This window comes from Sparus aurata, chromosome 4, assembly GCF_900880675.1.
Source record: "Sparus aurata chromosome 4, fSpaAur1.1, whole genome shotgun sequence".
Taxonomy (NCBI): domain Eukaryota; kingdom Metazoa; phylum Chordata; class Actinopteri; order Spariformes; family Sparidae; genus Sparus; species Sparus aurata.
The window spans coordinates 25722224-25748504 of record NC_044190.1 but is presented as its reverse complement, the minus strand read 5'-3'; the positions used below and the strand labels follow the sequence as shown (position 1 = coordinate 25748504).

The 26281-nt window shown below is 40.3% G+C and overlaps 1 protein-coding gene across 14 annotated transcripts in view; it reads left to right on the top strand.

Annotated features, from left to right (window-relative positions):
- zfhx3b (zinc finger homeobox 3b) overlaps positions 1-26281 on the top strand; it is a 349963-nt gene that overhangs the window by 51883 nt on the left and 271799 nt on the right. The window contains exon 1 of one of the 14 annotated variants that reach the window (XM_030413361.1): positions 25422-25498. The exons of the other annotated variants lie outside the window; for them this stretch is intronic. The gene's annotated coding sequence lies outside the window, so the exon portion shown is untranslated. Of the gene's footprint in view, positions 1-25421; positions 25499-26281 lie in introns of those variants that run through there. 14 annotated transcript variants of the gene reach the window in all.

The following is a 26281-nucleotide window of genomic DNA, read 5'->3' as shown; positions in this document are numbered from 1 at the left end:
ACTGGTCTGCCAGCTTTTGTTTTGTGTTGACTGCATTTATTATTCATCCTTATATCAGTCTGTATTTTAATATGAATAATGGAAGAGGTATCAGAGGAGGAAGAGGGATGTGAGAGAGGGGTGCCACACAGCATGTGTCCTTGGCTGTTCTCTGCTCCTGCACTCCTCAGAGTGGAGCAGGTGAGGGGGTGGGTTGGGAGGTGGGGGGGACTGGCTGAAGGAAGAGGAGGGCTGTTGGACTCGGAGTCTAGCTGTGCCTGGTGCAGGGCCAGGATTCTGGGTCCTGCTCTCTCTCCCTCTCTCTCTGTCTCCTCTCCACCTCCTGCCTGCCTGCCTGCCTGCCTGCCTGCTTACCTGGCTGGCTCTCTTGTCGGATTTAATAACAGTGTATAAATCAAAAGCCTCCTGTCAGCCACACAGCCTTCATTAAATTCAAATGGGGAACGGGTCTCTTTGGATCCAATTTTAATAAAACCAGGTAATCAAATATGGGTTTAAAAATGGGTCATCATTTCACAGCCTCACAGATGTCTGGTCGCCATCGGTTTTCTTGTGTACACATTTAACATTTCAGTGGAAGAGGACCCCACTCATACATGTAGGATACTGTATTCTCCGCAAGTGTGCCAATATATTGTCGTCTTTGTATGCAGACACAATGAAGGTTCACTAACACAATAGGTTCTATTCAGTGTAAGAACTTCAATAGCCACACATTTTCCATCTCTTTGCGCCATTTACAATAACAATGTGTTTATTTTTTTACATGAGCAGAATATATATCCATGAGAGTCTGTTATATTGACTGTACAAAATTAACCAGATAAGTGATAAATGTTATATAAAATGAAACATTATCCCTTCTGATAATTAACAATCTATTGACGCTTTTCAGTCTTTATGTATTTTTTAATCAGTTTAGTGTAAGCTATTGGGCCTGTAGATGTGTACATGTAAGTAATATTATCTTTCTCCACATCAGTAGCTTTAAATCCATAATCAATGCTACACTAAAAAAATGTGGATCGCATATAACCTAACTATTTTGATTGACAATCTTCTGATTTATATACGGAGACACAAACAGGTAGTCAAACAGAAGGACACAGATGTTCAGTCCTACACGTATTTCATGGGGTCCAGAATGTTTTGACTGCTGTCGCTCAGCTGGGGTTAGTGTTGCCTCTGGACTGAGCCGAAGCTCCAGGGTGTCCAGGCTATAGAGATGATTGTGTAGCCACCTCTCTCTGTATTTCGAGCTGATTTTGGAGGCAGATAGCGCGATCCACCGACTGAAATATACACCAAATGCCGGCGCGTTTTTTTGTGCAAATGGATTTTTATTGGGGCCCAGTTTTGTGCAACGACCTGCATGTCACACGTCAGCGTCGGTGCAGGCTCATGGCAGCCATTTATTTTTTAATGGTAACAGTCGCACAGTTTATGGAGTCCCTGTTTACTGTGTCTTGAAATCATTATATGTGGTCCAGGATGGAGATGATGTTCGAGGTTTTTGGATTGGATACAGGCAGATACATGAGAAACTTCTATTTTTTAATCATGTATATAAATAAAGGAATCAATTGTCATGTAATATGCAGGACTAGAAAGAAAGAAGCAGGACTTTTTCTCCGCATGAGGTGCTTTACACTTGTGTTTTATTTTGTTTTTTTGGGGGGGATTATCAAAAGGCAGAAAAGCTACCTGTATCATACAGCTTGCGAGCAGAAGAGGGCACTATGAGTTGCTGATGCGAATTTTTCCTCCTCCGTTCCTCTCTGTCTGTCTGCGTCTGTCGGTCAGTCTCTCTGTCTCATCTCTCTCAGTACTCACTTGCATTGCTTTACTATGCTTTTGAAACAGTTCGCCCACCTATTTGTATTTCAAAGCCACAATAACATGAATTTATGTTAGAAATGTATGAAAACCTCTATGAGATTGCATGATGCAAAACACAGGCGGAAATTGAAAATGACTAATAGCAGATCCAATTATGTTACCTGATATCATGGCATCGGTTTATAGCTTCACTGAGAAGTCAAACGTGCACATATTGAAAGGACACCAACTTTATTGCACTTGCATGTTATTATTTTCACCTGGAAGTACCAATTATTTTGTTTATATTGAACATACTTGTATTTAATTGTGATATTGTGGTAGAAAGCAGCTCAGAAAATGCCACAAATACATCATGATTTTCTCGACACACCCCTCCTTCATCTGGCCTGTTCACCCAAATGCTACACTGTTGTCCTCTAACACTTATAATCAGTGTAATTATGGGTTTGACTGATTATTACTGCCGTTTTGGAAAAAAGGAAATCTAGATTCAAGGTTTTATAATTGTATCAGAAAAATAAACATTTTGTACTGCGGCTACTTTTTGCATTTTAATATATGTACTGACTCCACTCAGTTTTTCTAGTAACTTTCCGCTTTTGTATTTCCTTTAAGATTTTCAAGATGCCTCTTCTTTGGCTTTCTTTTGTTGAACTTGTTCGTCCTTTGTTAGAGAGGAAGACACGCAGCAAGAGCGCTCCCATCATTATTTGTCCTGCTCAAACAGCCGGATAATCATGGCCGGCCCTACCTGAGCATTGTGTCCTCCACAGGCAGGTCAGAGGAGTTCCCATCACCCCCTGGTGTGTCTCCCTCCTGCCTCTGTTCTTCCTGCCTCCTTTCCTGTTGCCATCGTGGCCTGCCATGTTAGTGCAGGCTCCCGCTGCTCAGCCCTCTCCTTCAATAAATCTTCATATGTGTTGGAGGGAAGGTGGAGGGTACAGACAACAATAACCACTGGTACTCTCCATCAAAGGGTTATCTGGCTTTCACAGGCGCACTGACAGACTGCTCACTGACATGGAGCAGAGGCCGAGTGCTGTGTCTCTGACAGGGAGGAGGCCCGGCTTTGGAGACAGGAAAAGGATTCATTTGTAGGAACTAAAAAAAAAAAATTCTTTAAAAAGTTCAAACGTGTAGAGGACAGAACTCAAGAATCAGATGGGGAAGAGATGTGATTAGGTGAGAAAAACATCAAAGAAAGTTTGAAGGATTGATCGATTCATGGCTGATGATTGCTTTATTTGACCTAGTGAGTAAGTATGTAACTTACCTTAAAAAAAAACATATATTATATAAATATATTGCAACAATTAGTCCAATAATCATTAGTTATCAAATAGATAGATTTGAGTAATTATTTGGATAGAAAAATCAATGAATCAAACTCATTATCTGATATTATAAATAATTATATTTGGGTTGTGCAAAAAACAAAGAATTTGTGGACGTCATCTTGGCCTTTGGGAAACACTGATTGACATTTGTCACCGTTTTCTGAAATTATATAGTCTGAACAACAAATCGATTAATTAGTCAACAATGAAAATGATCATTAGTTGCAGGTCTAAACAATAAATTTGCTGTTTTGTCAGTTTATGCATTTTTTTATTGACGCTCAACAAATAAACCTTAATGCTTTTATGATCAGGATTGCTGACTTTTAGAGGAAACAGACTTATGGGGGGAATATTTTTCCTGTGTTGCGTTGCAGGGTCCTATTCTTCAGTGCCGTATTAGTGTGTCAGCGAGGGCTGCGGTTATGAATTACCAGCCCCAAATTTTGCAACTTAAAAAGTGGGAATGAGAGTAAACCTTTTGTTTATGTCACCTATCATCTTGAAATATTTACCATTCTGTGCCTCTCAGCTCCCTGTCTCCCTCCAGTGTGATAAAAGGTTGCTGGCTCACGGTCTTAACCCCTTCCTGCTTCGTCCCATCTCCCGCTCCATCTCTGCTTGGAACAGACATCATATAAACCTCTTCTTTTCTGCTCGAATCCTGCTGCCTCCATTTTTTTTTCTCTCCCGCAGGAAGTAGTTATTCGTGGTAGTTCCTTTGGGAATCGTATGAGTATTTGACCAGGTGTCTGTGGCACTTTTCAATATTTTATTCCGGAGCATGTTTGTGTGTTTAGTTTGTGTATTTGAGTTGTTATATGTTTGACTTCTCAGTTCGAAAGGGGAAACAATACATGCGTGCGCTTTTGCACTTTGTACGTCTGTGTGGTACGAAGCGAGGGTGTGTGCAGTGTGTATGTTTTAAAAAAACAAAGAGAAAAGGAAATGAAATTCAATGCTGAATGAATTATGGAGTATGTATCCTTATCGGCTGTGTGTTGTTCAGAGTGCTCGAGTGAATGGAATTCATGTGCGAAAGGTGCAGAAATAAAAAACAGAGAAACTGCAGTGTGTTTTAGGCACAGTGTCAGGTACGGTATGAATTGCCTGCGGTTGCCTTGCAGGACTGATACCTCTGAAATCAACCATTTCTCTCCATTCGCTTTCAACAAAAACATGTCCCCCAGCTAAGGTGCACCTTCACTGTTTTTACCATCACTTTTTCAAGAGAAAACAAAACTGTGTGGAGTAGCAGACAGATACTGGATTTTGTAAGGTGTATCATGGTGTTGTCTAAGGTAAATTGGCATTGTGCTAGATCCCCATTCCATACATCTCTTTTCACCGCCAAGGACCAGCTGCCGAGATCCAAATTACTGCTGTTGTATGGCTTTGTCGAGTAAAATGATAATGTTTCATCACACATGCTAGTTGTGCGTGTTTTCAAGGAAAATTCTTCTCAAAAGCAGAATAAGCTTACAAAAGTGCCACGGCTACATTTTCTGTATTTTTGACAAAGATTTTGTTTTGTTATCGACATAAAAAAGTGTCTTCTGTAAGTGTTAACTGTGGTTGATCTGCTCTTTTTTTAGTATTTATTCTTGCATTTTTTCACGTTGGCTAACAGGATGCAAGTGCTTACAGGAAAGTGTTTACAGCATAAAAAGGGAAATGAGTCAGTGTCCATGAAGGTAGTACAGGACTGGCCTGAGACTGATGGTGATATTCATTGTCAGTGAACCTTTCACATGTTTTTGAAATGTTTTGTTTTATATTTGCTTCACGAGTATTTCATCCTAAATGGTCATTCCGTTTTCTCCATCCATCTTCTTCTTTGTCTTCCACCTCTTCCGCTTCTTCTTTCACTTCATCTTTCTATATTGCAAATATTCTTTATGTTGCGTTGAGCAGTGAAACCTCAGGGTCTGACTCTGGCCCTCCGCTTGTTTTTCAAGTCCCTTCCAGTGTTTTTTTTTTGTTTGTTTTTTCTTTTTCAATTGGGGTGGTGTAGGTGGTGGAGAGGGCTGGCAGTAGGCCTGACGCGAGGGTTATGTCAGGAGGGGCGATCATAAATATTAGGAGCTGCAGGGAGACAAAGGGGCCAAAATGGAAAGGCTTGGCTGGATGAGGGGACCTGGCCATGTCATGTACCTCAGTCATTTTTCTTCTGCGCTTAGAACTCAGTCAGGGGTTTAATTGGAATCCAGACTTCAAAGAAACCCTCGGCCCATCCAGCAGCCCCCCATCCCAACTCCACCCCTGGCTGGATCCACTCAACGTCCACAGCACATACACACAGACCATGACCACTACAATATCAGAGAGAGCATCACCATGCACGACCCCGGCTGAAATTGACTTTGCTCATATTTGCTGGAGATATTTAGGTGTGGTGCACGTCGGATTTGTGTGGTCCTTGTTTTTGTTTGAGTTTGCTCAGCCCAATTTTTCTTACACTTTACATACTCTTCTGAATTCATGGCTTACTCATAAATAAAATGTGTTATTTGTTTAGGATTGATTACACCCAGATGAAATATATAAATGGAGAAAAAGAGTGAATGTGACATCAGTGTTTGCTCAGAATGTGCAACATATATCATTGCTTTGTCAAAGTATGTTTAATGTTTGGTTTGGAATTTTAAGGAAGTAAGCACTGTTGTCACCCCTTTATATTTAAACTGATTAAGATGCAGAAAGATAATGTTACACTAAGTCTTTTATTGCTACTACAAATGTAAATGTCTCTATTGCTCAGAAGGTGGTTTTGGTTTGATCACAAGCAGATACGTTAGCCTTCCTCACATCCTGGATACCGTATTTCATCTAGTGACAGTGATGTCAGTGTCACATTTTACCCTCATTGCGCACTGGTGACACCAACATGTGGTCATAAAGGAGTTTGATTTGGGGGTACCTTTAAAAATTCTCTCATTAGATACCTCTGAGTGGACAACTTCTGATGTTAAACCAGGGATGGGACAATCATCCATTTGTGAATCATGAGATAAACACTCTCAATAAGTCGATTGTGGTGAAATGTCGTTGTGGGAATCCGGTGAATAAAGATAATCGTGAATATCATCACATGAATGACTTTAAAAAGCTGTCTAGCTCACTTACGTACACCTTGTGTTGGTTTCCTAATGTTTTTGGAATTGCCTGAGCACGTCTCCATGAAGGCTGAAGGCACGGCTTGCACATTGTTTTTCCCACATAAACAAATCGTATGTGTGCCAGTACTACAGATGAAAGACGACAGGGTGATGATGGTGGTGACCACTTATTCATCCTTTATTTGTGCATGAAGACCTTATGATTAATGATAACTTATTTAAGATTTGATAAGTGTTATAGATATAATGTTATAGAAATATTTGTTTTCTAACAAATATATGTAAGGTTAAAGTGATACTAGTAGTATGTTTTAAGTGTAATTTTAATATAATTGGGATAATGTCGACCCTAAATTTTCATAGTCGGCCATGTTAAACGCATAACCATGATGTAAATATGTTATTGTTTCAGTTGTTACTCATCTTCCCCTACAATTGTCCACTTCAGACAGAGACATTGTGTCATTTTTCATCCAGTATAGTGTGTCAGCAGGATTATACAAAAATTGCAGAACAAATTTGTATGAAACGTGGGTCTTGGTCCAGAATAGATCCCATTAAAATTTTGGTGTGGATCTAGACAAAGATTGTTTTCATAAAATGTTCAATGAATGATGCATGGATCTTGATGAAAAACATCAAGTGTATTTGATTGGCTGGTATCTATGAGTGGGTACAATTTGATGCAGATCCTAATACAGCCATGTTTTTTCCACAACATAATGGAAATCATGATTCCGTCTGCATTGTTTTGTTGTCCTTGTGGTTGACTGCTACAGATCTGGTGATCTCAAATTATGGTCAGGCAGTTACGGGTGGTTTAAAATTTAGAGTCATACAGGGCTATTGAGTTTGATATTGACTTGGGCTTGAATGAATTAAATGTTGGGCCTTGGCAGATGAATGCACTCTACTGAGAGCCATTCTTGTTTCTTCTCCGCATTTTCTGGTATTTATGCCATAATTGGAGGAATTACAAAAATGCACTACATGTCTCAAAGCGAAGAACGAGCGGGAGAAAGTTAACTTTGTAATGGGCTAAGGCTCAAGAAAATGGGGTGGAAGAAAATGTCTGTTGTACAGTATAATTAATATTGGAACAGCAGGGGTTGATATGTAGTAATATATGCACCTTTGTAATTAAGGCTTCTGCCTGCTCATTTGGAGTTTCAGTGGGCCTTGTTAGCACTGTGTGGAAGACACTTTTGAAGCCATACCTGTAAGATAATATGTTTCAAAGCTATAATTATAGGTAGGGAAAAAGGACCTATTTTCAGACCTCTAACAAATCACTTTTTCCATTACACCTGGTAAAAGTGTTAATGACTCCTTGTCTTTTTGATTTTTCCATTTGAATTATGAAACAGCTGTATCATTTGAAGTACAGTTAATAGGTGAATTTCAAGTGGCCACGCACAGAGGAAAAAAAACTGTATCCAATTTAAATAGTTTTCACCAAGAAAGACCATCTTAGCTTCAGTCGGTGTGAAAAGACGTGCATTCATCGTTAAAACTGAGGGGAAATACTGGAAATGTTGAATTACGCCGTAACTTAAATAGAAATGGGGTTAAGGAGGTCAGCTGATCATAATTTTAACTACATGAAGAAACAGAGGCTATTCGTGCTTAAATTAAAGCATGCACTTACTTTGGATAAGTGCTTTGAATATAGAACAGAGTAGCAACCATCATGTTTCCACTTGATGGAAATATGAATGAGCTGTAATCGGTAGAATTTGTAATGAAACTGAATATGGCTATTTATTCCTAAACTTTTTTTTGCAGATGGTGGTCTCTTAAAAACAGAGACAAATGCTTTCATAACGAGATATTTTTTGCAACATGTTGATGACCACTGAGAAAAGGAATGGTCTCAGTAATTTCTAATGTATCGCATGTCCACTTATGGAGACTGTTGTTGTCGCGCACAAGAAATGAATTTTGTCTTTTAAAGATACCTGTTCAGTCTTGACCTGCCGTATATATCGTAGCAGCTCCCGGTTTGCTCTGTAAATGTATTCTGGCAGATCAGTTTAATGCAGGAGCGTTACCAGCTGGTGGTAGCGATGACGATGACGGATCGTTGTTTAGAGAAAACAAAAAGGTCTTTTCTTACTGTCCTGCTGTCTTGTTAAAAAAACGTATGGCTGTCTTGAGGAGAAGCGTGGGCTCTGAATGACTAATAGAGCTGCACATACAGAATGGTTTGTAATGGAGGTGTTAATGACCATGTTGCTTAAAGGTTACTTCTGAGTGGTGTTTTCTTTCTCCCTCACGTCAACACCTTTATGCTCCCACCAACGTGTTCACTTTGTTTCCTATTATCTTCCCCTTTTCCAGCACAACCTTGAGTGCGACTGCAGCGTCCAGCAGATCAAGGGATGACAGAATCAGACTAGAATGAAAAAAGATAATGAGAGAGAAAGACAGATGGAGGGGCTGCAAGGGGAGAAAAAGGTGCTAAATCAGAGAGGTCTCAGCCCAGCAGGATTTCTGTCTTAAACGGACCCAGGTGTCTCAAACTCTGCTGGCGTCGACCATGTCTCACACGGGCAACTGCAGGATGAAGAGAAACGCATGCTGCTCATTACACACAAGAAACAACACTGAGACATGTGCACCCGCACACATTCACATTCAATTTCATCAAATATATTTAAATTTGGGGATCCCTGCTCCCTACAGAGCTCCAGAAGTGCAGGACACAATGGAACTATTCAGGGGAAATGGTCAAAGGAAATCGAGGTGTGGATTCTTTTGAGAGGTAGATGGAGGTCAGGGGTGTTGTCTGGTGTACATAGAGAGGTGGTGGTAGCTTTTATGGTAATTACATCTCAGCATCCCATTGTCAGTGGGCTCAGTGGTAGGTCTGATTTGGGAGCAGAGGTTGTTGGATTTTGCACCCTGGCAGACAAGACCTATTGTCATATCCAGTGGAGCAGGGGGGCCCTGCTACACTTCCATGCCTGGTCTTTATTGAGTTCCGGGAACAGGTGAAGGTTTCGTTAAATGGATTTCCATGTCAAGAAAAAGAACATTTGGATAAACTGATGTACTTGCCTGAAGGTCATACAGCTGCTCCTCATGTGCTGCTGTCATTTTAGGTGTAGATTAAGGGCAATGAGATGATGCATGAGGCTCATAGGTGACTGCTGTCCTCCTTTCTTCTTTAAGATTAATTATATTTGAGTGGCTGCGGTCAGTCTGACCACAAAACAACGGCATGATCATTTTAATCACAATCACAATCCACAATCTAGATGATGGCCTTTTTTTTCTCAATTTTGAAATGCCCTGTAGCCTATGAAATGCATCTATTTCCACCCTCAACAAATAATGCAATTAATTTAAAAATGGTAAATTTTTGGCACGAGATCCTCGTCCACCAGGTTGCCAGCTATAGCTCAGGTTTGCATTATTCACAATATGTCACTAAAGCAAAAGTCACAAGACTCACCCTGTTGGTTTGTTCATGTAGCGCAGATATGATTGTGAATGAGAAGTAAGAAGACATTACTGCGATCTCTTTAATTACCCCAAAAAGTATCGTAGATGTCTTCATGATTGATCACTTGTAAGGTCACCCACCCCTACACTTCATGTGAGGAGGAGATACCAAAAATCGTAAGGCAAACAGTGAAATGATCTTGGCGGACTAACTTCTTGGTTCAACTTAAAAAAAAAAAAAAAGTATGGCATCAAAGAAAAGTATCAGGATAGAATTCGCTTTTCAGACTCAGACAATACTGTCACAGCAGCAGGGATACTAAAAGAGCAAAAAATATGTTTTGGCAGTTGGTTTAGCAAAACAATTACTGTGGATAACATACTGTAATAATGTTATAGAATCTGAGTTCCTAAAAGTAACATGCCATTAGTGTTAGAGTCTTAAAATGAAACCCCCTCAGTATTTAGAGAGACACTAAGTGAGGCTAACCATACCAGCGGAAGCCCTTAGCTACAAGGGCCTGGCAATAATGTGCTACACTTTAGTCAGATATTCAGAACCAGGAGCCAGCTGCAAAGAGAAAGAAACCGCTCTCCAGCCTGCCAGTATTAGCCCAAGCACGGTGAAAGCTAGGTAAAATTCTGATAATTTAGTGTAAAAGTTGAAGTGGAGGAGACCAAGCAGCTCCCCTCAGAGCTGAAAAATGAAGCCAGTGCGGTTTCCAAAACCTGCTGTTCCTCAATGGCCACTTGAGGCTGGCTCCAAAAGCGAGTCATAGACCCCCATGTTAAAATGCCCAACTTTACTGCAGAAATAAACATGTTGCAGAGCCTGGTATAAAAAATGGTTTTGGTCTCTTTAGCTAATTTCCCCAATCATGGCAACTGTACAGGGGGTGAGTTGTTATATAAATCACTCATTTAGATTATATCTAGGCCTCAATATATGCATGATTAAGACAGCCACCTCACCGAAGTTGACAAATGGCTCCTAAGAAACCAGTGGTGGATGTCACGAAGATGCAGATACTGCTGTAGCTACATTAGATCTAAATCATTCCTTTGTGTTGTGGGGATATTTCAGAAAGTGAATTGTTCTGGACAGCCAGCTTTGGACAGAAGCGGTGTGATAGGTTAAACAGCAGTGTTAGGGTACTGTGATCTGTTACATAAAATACCTTAGGTCTCCTGAAAACACAGATCCATACTGGAGTTAAACCCAACACTACACACAGACACTCTCTCTGTCTTACGCACACACACACACACACACACACACACACACACACACACACACACACACACACACACACACACACACACACACACAGGTGTATCTTCCTACATCATCTGGGCTGATAACAGGCCGTAGTGGAGAGCCGCAGAGAGAGGACACAGCCATACTTCTCACCTTGCAAGCACATACACAGAGAAAGAAACCAGCTTTGCTAAACAGCATACGCTGACTTCACCTGCCTCTTGCCCCCAGTGCAAACGCTCTGCTCTCCTGCTTTATCATTGTGGGGAAAAACACACACACACACACACACACACACACACACACACTTTTATTTATTTATTTACAGTTCACTAAGCCACAAGTTTGGGCTGAGCTCATATAAATGCTGTCGTTTATAAATGTCAGGAGGAATATTCCGCAGCACAGAATCTTCAAACATATAAATCTTTCCCGATCACACCTATAGTGGTATTTATACAGAATGACTAGACTGGCTACCAGCTTCACAGTGGAATTATATTTGTTTGGCCTTTTCCTAGTGTGTTTTAAAGGGTATGGCATTACACCCAGTGCAGTGAATTATGTGCTACATATTTTTAAATGACATATTGTTTTAAATATAACCTCAATTAATATATCACATCAAACAGCAGCCTTGTAAATAAAGAGAAAACACACAAATCATCCAGCAATAGATCATCGTTAAAATAGTTCTGCAAACTGTGGAATTGTCAGTAAAAAAAACAAGCCTATAAATTACGTCGCTGCATTTTACATCTAAACTGTCAAGAGAAAACTTTTATTCTTCTACTTGTCATTCTTAAGTAAATACTGATTGCACAGTGTAACTGTGTGAAATTCAGGCGGCCCACTTTAGAGGGTTAGAGGATTCCAACAAAAATAAAAAAGGACGCATTACGCCACGAAGGAAGCGCGCCTTCCTTTGCACAACCAAAACAGATCGCTGTCCACAGATAACTGTGAAAAGACTGGAATAACTGTGGAAACTCTTCACTGCAAAAGAGAAAGAACCCTGCTGATGGAGGACGCAATGAAGGCGAAAGGTAGTGTGACAGAAACCGAAGTATAACATGAGTGAACGGACGGGCACTCACTTGATGGAGAGCGAGAGTGTTTTCCTCTGGCTGATATGTGTTCCCCCTTACCAATGGGACTTAGTGGCAAGTTATACATTTACATCAGGAATTTAGATTTCTGACACACCACACTCAAAAGGATATTCACATTTCCGCTTTAAGTAAGTAAGATTGTGGATTTGGTTAAACGTCAGTAAACATCCCTCCCACCTTGAATGGCTTGCTGTAAATTTCTGCACATAGTGTCCATTTAGTGTTTTCTACAGTTTGTGCAAAAATGTATTCAAATGTTTGTCTGAAATTTAAGACAGACAAAAGTATTGAACCTATTCTTTAACTGCGCCTAAACATAACCAAAAAGGTTCATCATGCTTGATATTGTATTGTTGAAGCAAACACTGCAGGAAAACCAACTTGAAAACATCATCAGTCAATATGCAGATATGTTTAATATGAACATTTTGTCAGGGGTGTTCATTGAAGATATTTTATTGTTATGTTGATGCAAAATGTAATTGAGGTGGCATTATATGTCTCTGAACATGTCTGATGTGTGATTACTGTATAAATGAAAAGTTGAGGTGCAGTGTAAAATGTAATTCTGATAATTAGTTATTTCATTTTTTGTGCTCAATTAAAAAATGGTATAAAGATAATATATTTCATGTTGATGTTGGACATGGATAACAAAGGAATTTGAAAGTTGTATAATGCTCTGAAACACCTGTTTGGAACATCCCACAGGTCAACATGTTCATTGGTAACAGGAGAGTCTCATAGTATGAAAGGCTGCATCCTCGAAAGGCTCAGTTGTTCACAAGCAGGGATGGGGCGAGGTTCACCACTTTGTAAAACACGTAATTAATAAGGGATATTAAGACCTGGACTCAAGAACACCTCGTAAAACCGTAGTTGGCAAAACAGTTTGTTTGAAGATGATTTCCCTTTTTATTTTTGGAAACAGGGATGTAAAGGCACACAGGTGACAAAATCATAATCATACACTAAGTGTTGAACTTGCTTAAAATATAAAAAGTGAAGTGGAAAATACTTTGAATATTAAAACATGCTTATGATTCTTTAGCAATGACATGATGATGTGCAAACATTAGAGACAGTACAGAGAGAGTACTCTGCTGAAACCCCAGACTGAGCCAACTCGACTGTGTAGCTGTGTCATAGAAGGGCCACTCTGCTGCTCCCGTGGTCCTGTGTGATAACAGCTCCCATGATTCAGGTGTCTACAAGGGGATTAGGGCCTACAAGTGGGGAGAAGCAGACTGGAGGTCTGTGTTCGTAGCGTAGGAGGAGGTATCCTCTCCTCTGGTGGCTGTTGAGGGTGGGCTCTTCCACCCACAGCACTGCACATCGTAGCCTACACTGCCTATGCCTTACAAGGAAATCTCTTGGAGTTTGTAAGTACTTACTAGCCTTTATTCTCACTTTTACAGCACCACAAAAAGTGTCTCTGAAGTCTCTCGATCATGCAACTATAAAAGGTTCTCTGAAGTACACTCAAATCTGTTGGCAGTGTCCTCTGCCTTTAGATAGTTGTGTTCGGTTTAAACGATCCACCTTGATTTCTTGTAACCCTATCACGGATGTGGTTATGATGGCACAATTGACTTTGGAATGAAAGTGTTTAAATGCCAGACACACTAACACAGAGAGACGAGAGGAGCACTGTGCCAGCCCTCCTGCAGCAAAGGCCCTGCGTTCCATAAAAACCTTAATTGGTCTGTTAAACACGAGACTGTAATCACATGTGGCGAGCCCGGAGAGATCTGTAAACACCCTGTATGTGGTGTTTCTCTCCGCCCTCTGCTTTCCTTCCCTACATCACATCAAAACAAAAGCACGTGTTGATTTTGCCAGAGAGTAGATTTGGGAAACGGGAATGAGCTGTGTAGATTTTAACTGCCTGAATTTGCTCACGCAGTCGCACTGTTAGTGTTTGGAATTATTAAATACATACACCTGTGACACTGGTCATCTCTTTCTTCCATAGCCAATTCAAGACTCACACAGGCCGGGTTGGACTCGTCACGGTCTTGCTGCTAACATCCGGTCCAAACTGTATTGTTGTGAAAATGGAAAGTTAATTTTAGTGTGCCGCCACATGAAGGACTAGGTCATTTGAAGGGCAAAATGGAAAAGGTGTGAAAAAATTATCTGCCACAGAAGGTGAAAGCTGTCTGAGTTCAGGTCAATCAGTTTTCTTCTTCTCACCCCCATCCCTCCTCACTAACTCATCTTTCTGTCTCTCTGGAGCACTGACGCCACTAGCCATTGAGCCGAGGTTGGAGTTCAAAGTGGTGCTGAGGACAGAATGAACTTGTGACAATTATACTTCTCATGGAAGCTTTGAGGATATACTCTGCTTTCATATTGTCCTTCATTATAGATTTAAGCATTCAAGCTGGCAGAGACTTATTATCAAATTGAGGACTAAATAAATATCAGAAAAAGTCTACAGAATGGATTTATTAGTATGTTTATTAGGGCTGTAATTATACACCAAACTCAAGGTTCAGTGTGTATCACAATTTTTGACCCACGGTTCGATACAAACCTCGATTTTTTGGTAATTTTTTTTTTTATTAAAAATGTTATTTATGTAACATTTCAATAACTTGTATATGCTGTATATAATACTTGTCTGATAGTATCAGAGGCGCAGTATTGGCAAACTGAACCAGTGTGAATGGATGAGCTGGCTGTGCGTATGGAGGGCATGTTCATCTTAAAGTCTGTTAGCTGCACAGGTCCCTCACTAAACTTAATAAAGAGAAATGTCGCACAAAGCAATGTTACAGAACCAAACTAAGGTAACGTAGTAACTGTAACATTCTTTGGCATCGACGAAAAAAATACCGCAGCTGTATGTGGAAAAGCGTCTGTCCTCCCGCCCATCCTACCGACTCCTCGTCACATTTCTGCCCGGAAAAACAGCGTCTGTCACCGGCAAAAAACAGAGTCAGACAGCGACCTGTACACTGATGACGATTATGTAATTATGTAAATTAGAGCGAAAAAATTTTATTTTGTCACTTTCCAGGATGTTTGGTGGCTCAGGATCTCAATCACTACACATTATAACAGCATCCATATGATTATAAATTATCCGCTGGCTTAGCTTGACAGGGGGACACCGGGGAAACACCTTGAAAACACACACACACGTCATTATGATGACGTATACGGTCACATCTCTTTAGGTGCCGCAGCACCGGCTGTGCATTACACAGCGGTTTGTCTATATTCCAGTGGTGCTTCGCTTTGTGTGAACGACCAACAGCAGAGAATTGGCGAACCACCGCTGTGGTGTTAATGTGGTGTCTCTGTGTGAAAGGGGTTACTTATAGCTCATAGGGCTGGATCTGGACTGGAAGTTGTGTTGCGATTCTGCCTTCTCACACCGCGAGACAGGTTCGTGGATCTGAGTGTCGCGATATCAGTTTCGATATGTGTATCGTTACAGCCCTAATGTTAATCAGCTCCAATTGTGGGTGCTACGGTTAGCATACCTGGCTAAGTGGCTCAAGGCTATTGCCTGCAGTAATAGCCTAACCCAAATTTTACTTCCAATGAACAAAAAGTACGTCATTAGCTAACTACATTATTATGTAGACTTACAGGTTATGTCACAAAAAAGCCTCATTCAGACCTGGATATCTAATCTTTCGTAGTGTTTCCCCACTGTGTTGGAGCTGGACCTCAATGCTGGCGTGCTTTGTCAGGGTAGGTTTAGTGAATCTTCCCTGCACTTTATCTGGTTTGGGGAATAATACAGTCCTGCTACCACAGTCACACGTTATCCAAGATAGCTTTGAAAAAATAAAAATAATAAAGCATTTATCGAATGAGCTAACAAGCTTTACACTGCAATATTAGAAAAAATAATGAATGAAGAAGGCATGTTACTGTCTTTTAGCTCCACCATGCATGAAACCAGCATTTTTGAGACCACTTTTACAATGTTGAAGAGATTACAATCTAAACCAAAGGTGAAGATTTCAACCACCACATGGAGATAATCTTAGTTTGATTTGACAGCTAACCACAACTGATCAACTCTAGCTACAGATGTAATTTCAATTGATAGTTGCTGGCTTTACAAGAGAAGCAGCTTTCACCTACTTCTTCTAAATTTTGAGTGGTAAATGTAATGCAATAAAAATGCCCCAAATTAAAAAAATCGGCACTAGAACATGTACGTGAAGGCGTGTTTCCATCCACTATTGAGATAAGCAGTAGGTGGCACCAATTCTTTAGTCAGAAATGAAATAAGTCCTCGCAGAATAAGAGAGTATAACAAGGTGAAGTATCAAAAGAGCGCTAGCTGAACCTCAAATTATGCAAAACAACATATAAAAACACAAAGGAAACATAACATGTCACTCAGTTTTTCAATTTACATCTGCCTTTCTTAACGGGATACTTTAAAAGGTGCATAGAGATACAGTATGTTGTTAAAACACAGTTACTGTAAAATGCATATTTGCTGTCCAATAACTAAATGGTTGCAGCAATAAGCGGGTCAGGTCTTTAGTTTAATTTATAGAGAAATCTTCTTTCACTTGCCCCTTGTACAGACAAGTCACATGATCCCTCAGCAACAGAACAACACCATTGGAGCTGGTAGAGATCCAATGTGCTGATCAGACACACACTAGTCACCGGCTACTGAATTGAGATCTTCCCCTTTATGGGTGTTATCCCAACTCGCTGCTCCTCCCTAAAGTCCCACCTACGTAGCAGTGCACATAGGAATGTGAGATACAGTATATCTCGAAGTGTCTTTGGTTAGTAGAAATTCCCCTTATGTCTGCGGCGCCGTATTAAATATGATTGCCGTGACATTTTCATGAAAAGATTGCCATAATATGGATTGTATGTAATTATGAAGCTGGAACAACGATACATTTTTTTTATTTTTTTTATCATTATCGCTCCTGGGGGGTTTTGTTGTGATGCAGGTGAGGTGGTGTCCTATTCTGTTATTACACCCAGAGAGCTGATAGCCAATGTAGATACACGCTGATAGAAGAGGTTTATCACAACACGGCACAGTTGCATTGATGGCTGTACTCTCCCAGAGGGTAGAGGTGTTTATTATGCATCCCATATGAAGGCACACTGTTTGCTCATAAAAGCCCAGTCTGGATAACGACGCTTGAACGCTCGCTCTCATCTGATTTCATTTGAAGACTAATGATGAGTTTGCCTTCTAACTTCATTTCCCCTCAACATAGCAGTGCAGCTGTGTTTTTCTCATTGATGAAGTGTTATAAAACTGTGGACGAAGTGTCTGAGGTACATTTGTGAAATGAGGCATCACAAGTCCAGCTTTTCCAGGAGATGGAATGAATTCTTTAAAGTAAGCTGTTGAGGGTAATGCAGACCGGCTTTGTCTATTTCTCTTTCTCTCCCTCTCTCTCTCTCTCTCTCTGTTCTTGTTCTTCCACTTCCTGTATTTAGTAAGCCCACGCAGACATGGTGCTGCCATTGACAGCGTGAGTCCACAGTTACCACCTGGGCCATAATGTTATGCTGCCATTCAGGCTCCATTGTCCACTAAAATCGTAAATGTAGCCTGTAAAACATGCTGGATATGTATAAAAAGAGGCTGTTATTCTGCTTTTAAAACTAGCCATGGAAATGTGTGTTTGGAAGTTGTGCTCTGAAGCCTCATTTTAATTCAGTAGTCTTTATGGGGACTGACTTTTTTCTTTATCTGGTTCTTTTGTCGCAGCCCTCTGTCAGATTTCATGTAAAAAAAATAAAATTTAAAAAAACAAAGAGTGGCATGAACAGACGTGATAGAAAATGTCTGAGGGAACAGTCATATGCAAGAAATGAACTAAAGAGCATTTATCTTGTGGTGCACAGATAGCTACAAATGTATAGCATCTAAGTTTAATGAGCATTTTTGAACTTGATTTTAAACTATATAATATCTTCATCAATCCAAAAGTGGAGCCCCAGTCCTTGTCTGAAAACAGGGAAATTAAAGGAAAAAGAAACAAATATTATACATGTATCATCATCAGTCTTTAAATCTGTAGCACAAAACAAGTTGAAAGATTAAGATGCCTTCTTTAGCCTCCTGTATTCTAAACATGCAGCTGTTTAAACAGTATATACGGTGCAGTATAATGTGTGCTTGTGCAGGTGTGGGTGCTACAGGAAAGGCCTGCTATGCATTAGATACGGCCAAGTGGAGGCAGCATTCTCCTCTCAGGCATTCAAGTGTGCGGTGAGACATCCTCACTTAAATGGAAACCTTACATAAATGTCACACACGCTTCCCCTCATGCTCAAAAAGCTGTACATCACACACTGGCTATCGATAAATAATCACATTTTGTTTATTATTTTAATTTGTAAAGTCTGTAAAACTGGGAAACGGTAGCATCCCCTGAACAATACAATACATACCCACAGTACTTGCATCTTTAAATGCTTCAGTGAGTTTTAGACGCTGTGCCGTGTTGTCCTTACTACCAAGCCGTAAAGTTGCTCAGATTAATTTGTTGATGCTTGCATAGAACTGCCGTAATCCTCTCTGCCATTACAGCAGATGACAGCTGCTGTTTCGTTCGATTTTATTATTATGCATGTTTGGATTTAATTTCAAGTATAGTGTAGAAAATGTAAAAATAGCGCGGTCAGTTCATACAGTATCGTTTCTATCCTTACATAAGTTTGGAGATTTTCATCATTATGTATTTTTAGGCTGACTGTTTTATCTTCTAACTACTACTTACAGTCAGTACATTGCATCTTTCAGTGTGTTTCTTTAGACTTTGCAGTGTTTAAGTGTGAAAGGGAAAGAGATGGAGCAGTGGTGCTAACTGAACTGTTACATGTGGAAAAAAAAGGTGAGGTGTGCTTCGCAAAATACTATAGTAACAAGGTAAAAAAGCCACTAACCATGAAATCTGTGAGCGTGCTCTCCTGTAGTTCTTAAAGTAGAACAACTGTTTTCACTGCAGTTTGCAACCAACCTTCCATAAACATTGACCTTATACCTGAAAATCAATTACCTGTCTGAAATCCTGAAGTGGACATCACTGGCCTGTTGTAGATGAATTAAAAAAAAAAAAAAAAAAAAAAAAATCCTGATATTTACTTATTTATTAGATTTCTACTTTGAGCTTACACATGTTAATGATAAAAGATTAAAACAGTCTTCCGTTAGCGCAATTAGTACCTCTAAAACTGCTGGTTTTTGATTTTTTTTTGTGATATGTTTCTCACAGTCGAAGCATTCAAATCAAAGGTGTTGCTACAAAAGGTTATTTTAAAGATGATCAGTTCGGAGTTTAAAAAGAAAAATCAAAGGATTTGCTTTATTAATTTTTAATGCAATTTCTTTTATGTGCTTTCTGTTTTCACGGACACTCCAGACAAGGAGAGACGTGATTTCAAGTTTTTATAGGTAACAGCTTTCTTGAGCTCTTTTCCCTGCAGAAGCTATTTGAAATAGAAGTTATATAATATATAAAGCAGGGCTACACGCATTCCGTTGCTGAAGCAGTCACAAACACATCCTGGATGCAACCAGAGACTGTTTGTTTGCTCCAGGAGAGAACGCCTGCCGGCCAGTGGAAGCTGGCTGAGGCTTCAGCGAGAGGATATAGTGTCCCTTCCCCCTCTTCAGCGCTGTCCTTCCTTTGAGCCGCATTCGAATTTAATATTCCATGAAATAAGGCAGCCCATCAGGCTATTGTAATCACGTCAGGTTAATAGAAGAAGTAAAATTACTCTTACTTACTCCTCTCTCCCTCTCTTTGACACTTTCTCAACCGTACCCTTTTTTCCCTCAATCATGAGCGTATTTGAAGCCAAACTGTGCCACAGTATTTTTTTTCCTCCTTAAAATTCTTTATTCTTCCTCTTCAAGTGTTCTGATTATTATTAGGATTCGTCCTGAATGGCTGATGCAGATCCTTCTCAGAGTGAGACGACTGATTTTCCAGTCCTAATAGGATGTTCATTTTTTGTGGGAAATAAATCTGGACTCACGTTCTTTCTTCACTTATTTATTTTTTTTATACTACCATGTTGGCTTTTCATTTATTATTGTGTTGTTTTTCACTCGCTCGCCAGCACTTATACGCACACAGATGCATGCACGTATACCCACACACACACATAAAAACATGGCCGCAGTCGGTGGGTGTCAGCCTGTCAGGGTGCTAGATGTCATGTAATTGTGTGTATCACCTGCAGCATTCCTTCAGCGTAAAAGCATTCTCCTGCAGCACCGAGGCCCGCTGTTCCATAGTGATACAGCAATGCCATACATGTGCCACCCACGCATCGCTCCCTGTGGATCACTCTTTATTACTCCCATCTCACCTCCATCAAGGCCTGGCCTGCCGCCATTATGACACCTGAGGAGAGAAGGAGCGAAGGGAAAAGAAGGAGAACAGTCACACTCAAGGCAGTGCAAGCCTGACAGACTGTCTTTTGGACAGGCTGGGGACAAAGACAGTTTCCAGGCAGCCAGCTCCCTAAGTAGGATTTCTACTCTTTTATAGCACACCTTTTCACAATAAAGACAGTCTCTGAGGCTGCAATTCAGGGTTCGCTGACTTAAGTCACACATAGTTCTTCAGATAAGTCAAGGAGATGCACAGCGAGAGCTCATCACATTCAGACTCGGGCTTTGACTGTGCTTAATTTTGATTTTGTGTGAGGTCTCAAAACTGTCGAAATGAGCTGTCTGCAGCATTCAGATTCTTACCAGGAATGTTTCAGTAAATGGGGTTTTCTTACATTTTTGTAAGACTGCTATAAAAGAGAGTTTACCCTTTAGTTACAGGAAAACTGGTTTTAGCCAGTTTACTTTCATTTATTTATTTTCCCCTCCAGCTAGTGTCACGTTAAATCAACCAGACTACCTTAAATGAGGATGTTAGGTCATATAATTGGGTCAGATGTGTTTTGCAAATAATTCACATCACAGTTTTGGATATGAAATAAAATAAGTAAAGTAAGGGTGAAAGGTTTTGCAGATTTTACAGACGGGCTCTTAAAGATGACACGTTTTTATATTTTATATATTATTTGTGATAAATATTTTTAAAATTTGCAGAGAAGCTGTCCTCAGTCACCATGACCAAAATGTCTTAACACCAGGAACACACACTTAGAAATACAGAAAATCATTAAACGCAGCCTGCAGTGTCTCTCTTTAAATGACTTTTCACAGGAGAAGTGACTCTGTCATATTAAGAATAGAAAATTACACAGCAGGAAGAAGGGCAAGAGAAAACTGACAGGAGTGCTGGCATCATGCCTCCTCTTAAAACCTACGTCTGGGTGTCAAAAATGAAACAAAGAGGAAACAGGAAAAAGGAAACCATTATTTACACTTTTTCTCTCACCAAGAAAGGTGGGTTTGCAATCCGTGCTTGCCGGCACATGATTCTTTTCATCGACTGTGCAACGCAAGCAAATGTTGACATTGTGGGCTCTATTTTTGTCTAAGTGGAACTTGTGTCAGGCTTGTGCAGACTTCTTTCTTGCCCATTTGGTATTGTGGTGATTCGCCATGAACTTCGGTGTGCATCAGGAGCAATCAAGTGACACAGTGCAATTTTGATGTCAACTATCGCCGGGATTAGCACTTTCATCACACGGAACAGTGGTGTCACTGTTATATTTTGAACTTAAACTCTTTTTCTTAATCTTTGTCGGCACCTAGCAGAGCACCTTAGACATACAGTCCATTTGTTAAAGTTTCTGGTTTAGCTATTTTAAATTATTGCTGCAGTCAAGGGAAGCTGTAATGCATCTTAATGGTAGTCTGTGTTTTCAGACACTGACTGAATACCTATGCTGGTGAAGATTTATAAGCCCTCAATATAAGCATTAGTTAATAGGTCATTAGTCTCTTTACAAGCATGATTGGGAGGGTAACTTAAAAAATGTAATCCAATACAGAAAATAAAAAATTTACTCAATGATGTAATCCAAGTATTTCAGCGTTAAAGTAATGTAACTTGATTAGTTTCTGTTACTTTTGGATTACCTCCGTACCAAACATATGCAAATAAAGACAAGTGCAAAAGACATATCGACAAAGATGACTGATGATTAATAACTTGTGTATTCAGTTTCACGACTGATGATATGTTAGACTCGTGAAGTGTTGTCATGTGTGGTTGCAGACTAATATATGTCATTCTTTATTTAAAATTTTGAATCCGGCAAGTAATCTGCCTTTTTTACTGACTGTATCTGTAATCTAATTACATCTTTTTTCTGTAACTTTACTAGAAGACAGTTAGTGCTTATATATGTTAGTATACTGCTTATAAGTCTTGCTTATTAATTGATGGTTATGCTTATTATTAATAACACTATGCAAGTGTTAATAAAAGTATCATAATTAATTTTATTTTTAGATTATAAGACGTTGAGCATAGTAGGGCATCGTTCGTGCTTTAGATCTGGTAGCCACAAAAAGCATATTCAGTTGTTAATAACTGCACAGTTAACAATTGAATAAGATAAAACATAAGATTTCATAAGATAAGAAATGCTTTAAAAAGGAATGTATGATAAAGTATGTAATCTTAGTAAAGCACCAAAACAAGCTTACAAAAGGTGTAACAATGACAAAAAAGGTAATTTAGTTTAAAAAAGTTTAAACTCATCACAAGTGTTTGTAATGCTTTTACAAGCAAATATAAGGAACTCACAGTTTTCATTTAAGTTTTCATCAATCTATAAACTGTTAACAAGTTTCTTGTGGGTGGTTAACCCTAACCCTAACCCATAGCATCTTAATGGTGCTATTATGAACACTTCAGCTTCTTATAAGGACTTAAACACACTTATTACAAGGACCTCTTTATAAATCTTTACCCATATGCTTCCTTTAGTCAACTTAATTCAAAAAACTAAAGTAAAGTAAACAAAACAACCAGTGTATTCCGAATTGTTTCAAAATAAATGAATGACAATATTTAAGTAATTGATTTTAGTGAAATAAAAAAATGCCTTTCAACTGTGCTACATATAAAAAACCTGTCAGTTGTGTGACCTTTCCTCCCCTCGTCTCATTTGGCAGTGTTTGACAAACTGACAGGGTTTTGTATTTTCTGTATTTTAACATGTAATATTGCACCTTTAGCAAAGAGGGGGGATGTGGAGAAAAAAGCAGCGATGGGGTTAGATGTGTATGCTGATTTATAGCAAGGCCAGAGAGCAAAGCCCTGAAGCAGCAAATGCAGTGCTTCAAATAGAGATTGCCGATGGCCTTTGGTGTGATCGGTGACCCAAGGTGAGGCACTTAGTGATTTATCTCTCACATATCCCCTCATCTCTCTTGCTCTGTGGTGGGGCAGGGCAGGCTTAGACACGTAGCACCTCTCTTGGATCTCTGGCCCTGGCCTTGACTCTCTGACTGGCCCAGGAACCGAGCCTAGTCTGTGCTGGAAAACATAGGACGCACAGCCCAGCACCCCTGGCAGTCAAGGTTAGCAACATACAGATGAGGGGTCAGGGATGCAGGGCAAGCTGGCAGACCTCTCACCGCTGCTGGAGTGCACACACTGAAACTCTGTTCTACTCTGATTTGATTGTTTTTGTTACCTTCTTCTTTTGAGGAAACGCAGGGCCTCTTTCTTCTCTCTCTCTCCGTTCTTTTTACGAACACTAACACAGACACTATGATCCCTGCTCTCTGTTTCTCCCGCTCGCACACACTCACTTGCTGTGCACACCTTCATATATATACAGTCATGAACACTCTCTGAGCCCCACAGCTGTCTAAAGCTGAGGTTGGCTAATGAGGAAATGTCTTCTCAGTTGAGTGGACTTGATGCCAAGAGGAAAACCTGCAGAATCAGCCCTACAGCTTCATCCGTCCTTTCTCTCTCTGGTAGATGTGTGTGTGTGTGTGTGTGTGTGTGTGTGTGTGTGTACTATATCTACTGTATCTACACACATACACAATGTACACTTGTGCGCAAGTGTGTAATAAAATGTGTTGGGGAATATGAGCAATGTGTGTTTGCGCATTTGAGACCAAAAGAGAGAGAAAGTGTGTGTGTGTGTGTGTGTGTATGTGTGTAAAGCTCGACTCCACTCTTAGCATATTTCACTGCATGGGACTGGGGCTGACATCTCCCATGCCCTGGGATCCTTTAGGAGCAGATTTAGAGTGATTTTCAGTGCAATTATACCTGCCAGCTTTGACTGGTAGAGTTGCCCTCTTCTCGGCTCATGTCTTCATGCTGGCGAGCAGTTCCAGTAATGCTGAGGAGGCTGGTGCTGGGTCTCAGGCCCGACGCCCCAGATAAACTAGAGGAATAGCCTCCCCTCTCCTTCTCTGTGACTGGCTGCAGTAGCCCGCTGCCAGGGTGCTGCACAGTGCCCAGGACAGGAAGCCATTCACAGCCAGTGGAAGGTGATAATGAGCTCCTGCGCTCAGTGTCAGTTAACACTGTGGCCTGTCCTTGTAATGTGTGTGGGTGTGTACAGGGTGGGTTTGGTGGCATAATTGGGGAGGTTACAGTGGGTGATTAGTGACCTCTGCACCTCTAAATAGCCCCTGCTCATGTGTTATGTGCTGGTTGATGTAATTTTTGTAGCTAAATTGCTAAATTAGATCAAATGGATGGTGTTGGACAATCAATAACTTGCTGTAATAGATATTTAAAAATGTTTTACATTTTTATGAATATTACAAAGCTTATGATCTGCTCAGAGCATTTTTACAATCACCAGTTGGGCTGTGTGTGCGTGTTTATGTTTGTGTGTACGTGTATGGGCACATATGCGTCATTTCTCTGACCTGGACCCCGGTGACCTCTGTCTGTACGCCTGTCTGGGGCCAGACTGCAGTGTCTTCAGCACCATATATCAGATTAGCCATAAAAACCTGCTTTGGCCCCACTCTGATCCACACACTAGGAGCTAATGAGAGATGCACTATCAGCTGCACAATGAAGCCACTCAGCACCTTCGGTGGAGTAGCCTGGGTAATAAAGAGGGAGGGGTGAGGTGTGGGGGGTGTTGAGGACAATTTGATCCCTTACAAGAAGTATATTACCACTTCAGCTGCCGTGTCCGTGCGGCGTCCATTTTACCTGTATCAAGGCAGATGGTAAACGCACGGGCCAATTTTCCAGGTGAGAAGAGGTTCTGCACAGAGACTTGAGCACTTCTCGCTAATTTCACAGATATTTCACAGAGGCTCAGGAGAACATTTTTGTGTTGCGGTGGTGTTTCAGGAGATTAGGAGAAAGGAGTCTTTTGCCCATCTGTGGTGGAGCTTTTCTTCACTGTCTGTGGGGGAAAATGAGACAGGGCCGAAGCAAGTCAGGGACAGGCAGATTAAACAAAGGTGCTGTATTGGTGAGGGAGCTCATCAGAGCCGGAGCGTGTCCTGAGGTCAGGCAATGTCACACACACACACACACACACACACACACACACACACACACACACACACACACACACACACACACACACACACACAAACACACACACACACACACACACACACACAGTGGTTTTACTACTATCCCTTATGGTCCTGCTTAGCAGCCATTTGGTTTTCAAACTCTGCATCATTATTGTGCCCAGACTTTTTTTTCCTGTGGAGGGCCAAAACTGAAACTTAAAACAAGTGTTTACATCAAGGCAAACATTATTGTATTATATTGTTAAGATGTAAAATTGTGCTGACCTGAATTTGTAATTGTGCACTATATTTTATTAAGGTCAAATCCTTTAGATGAAAATAATATATTGAGCAGTTTGACATATTTTGTGAAATGAAACAAAAAGGTAAAAAAAAAAGAAGAATCAAAAGGCATTTTGGTGTTGGAAATTTGCATTGACACTTGGGCTGTCACTACGACAGATTTTCAATAAACGATTGTCCTGGCAGAACCAATTCACCACAACAATATTGTTGAAATTTCTAATAGTGATGTGAGAATAAAACGCTAGCAATCAAATCTATCTTTAATCTTTATCTCTTTGTTTTCTCTGTGTTTTGTGTCTCACTCAAAATGTTGGGAGGTGGAGGGAGTCTGTAAACATAACTGCGAGACAGACTGTGCAAAAAGAACAATCAACAACTTAATAAGCAGTGAAATGGCAACCTACTGACTGAAGATGCTCAAGTCTGAACATCTTTGCTGGACTGTTAAGACCATATAATCTTAT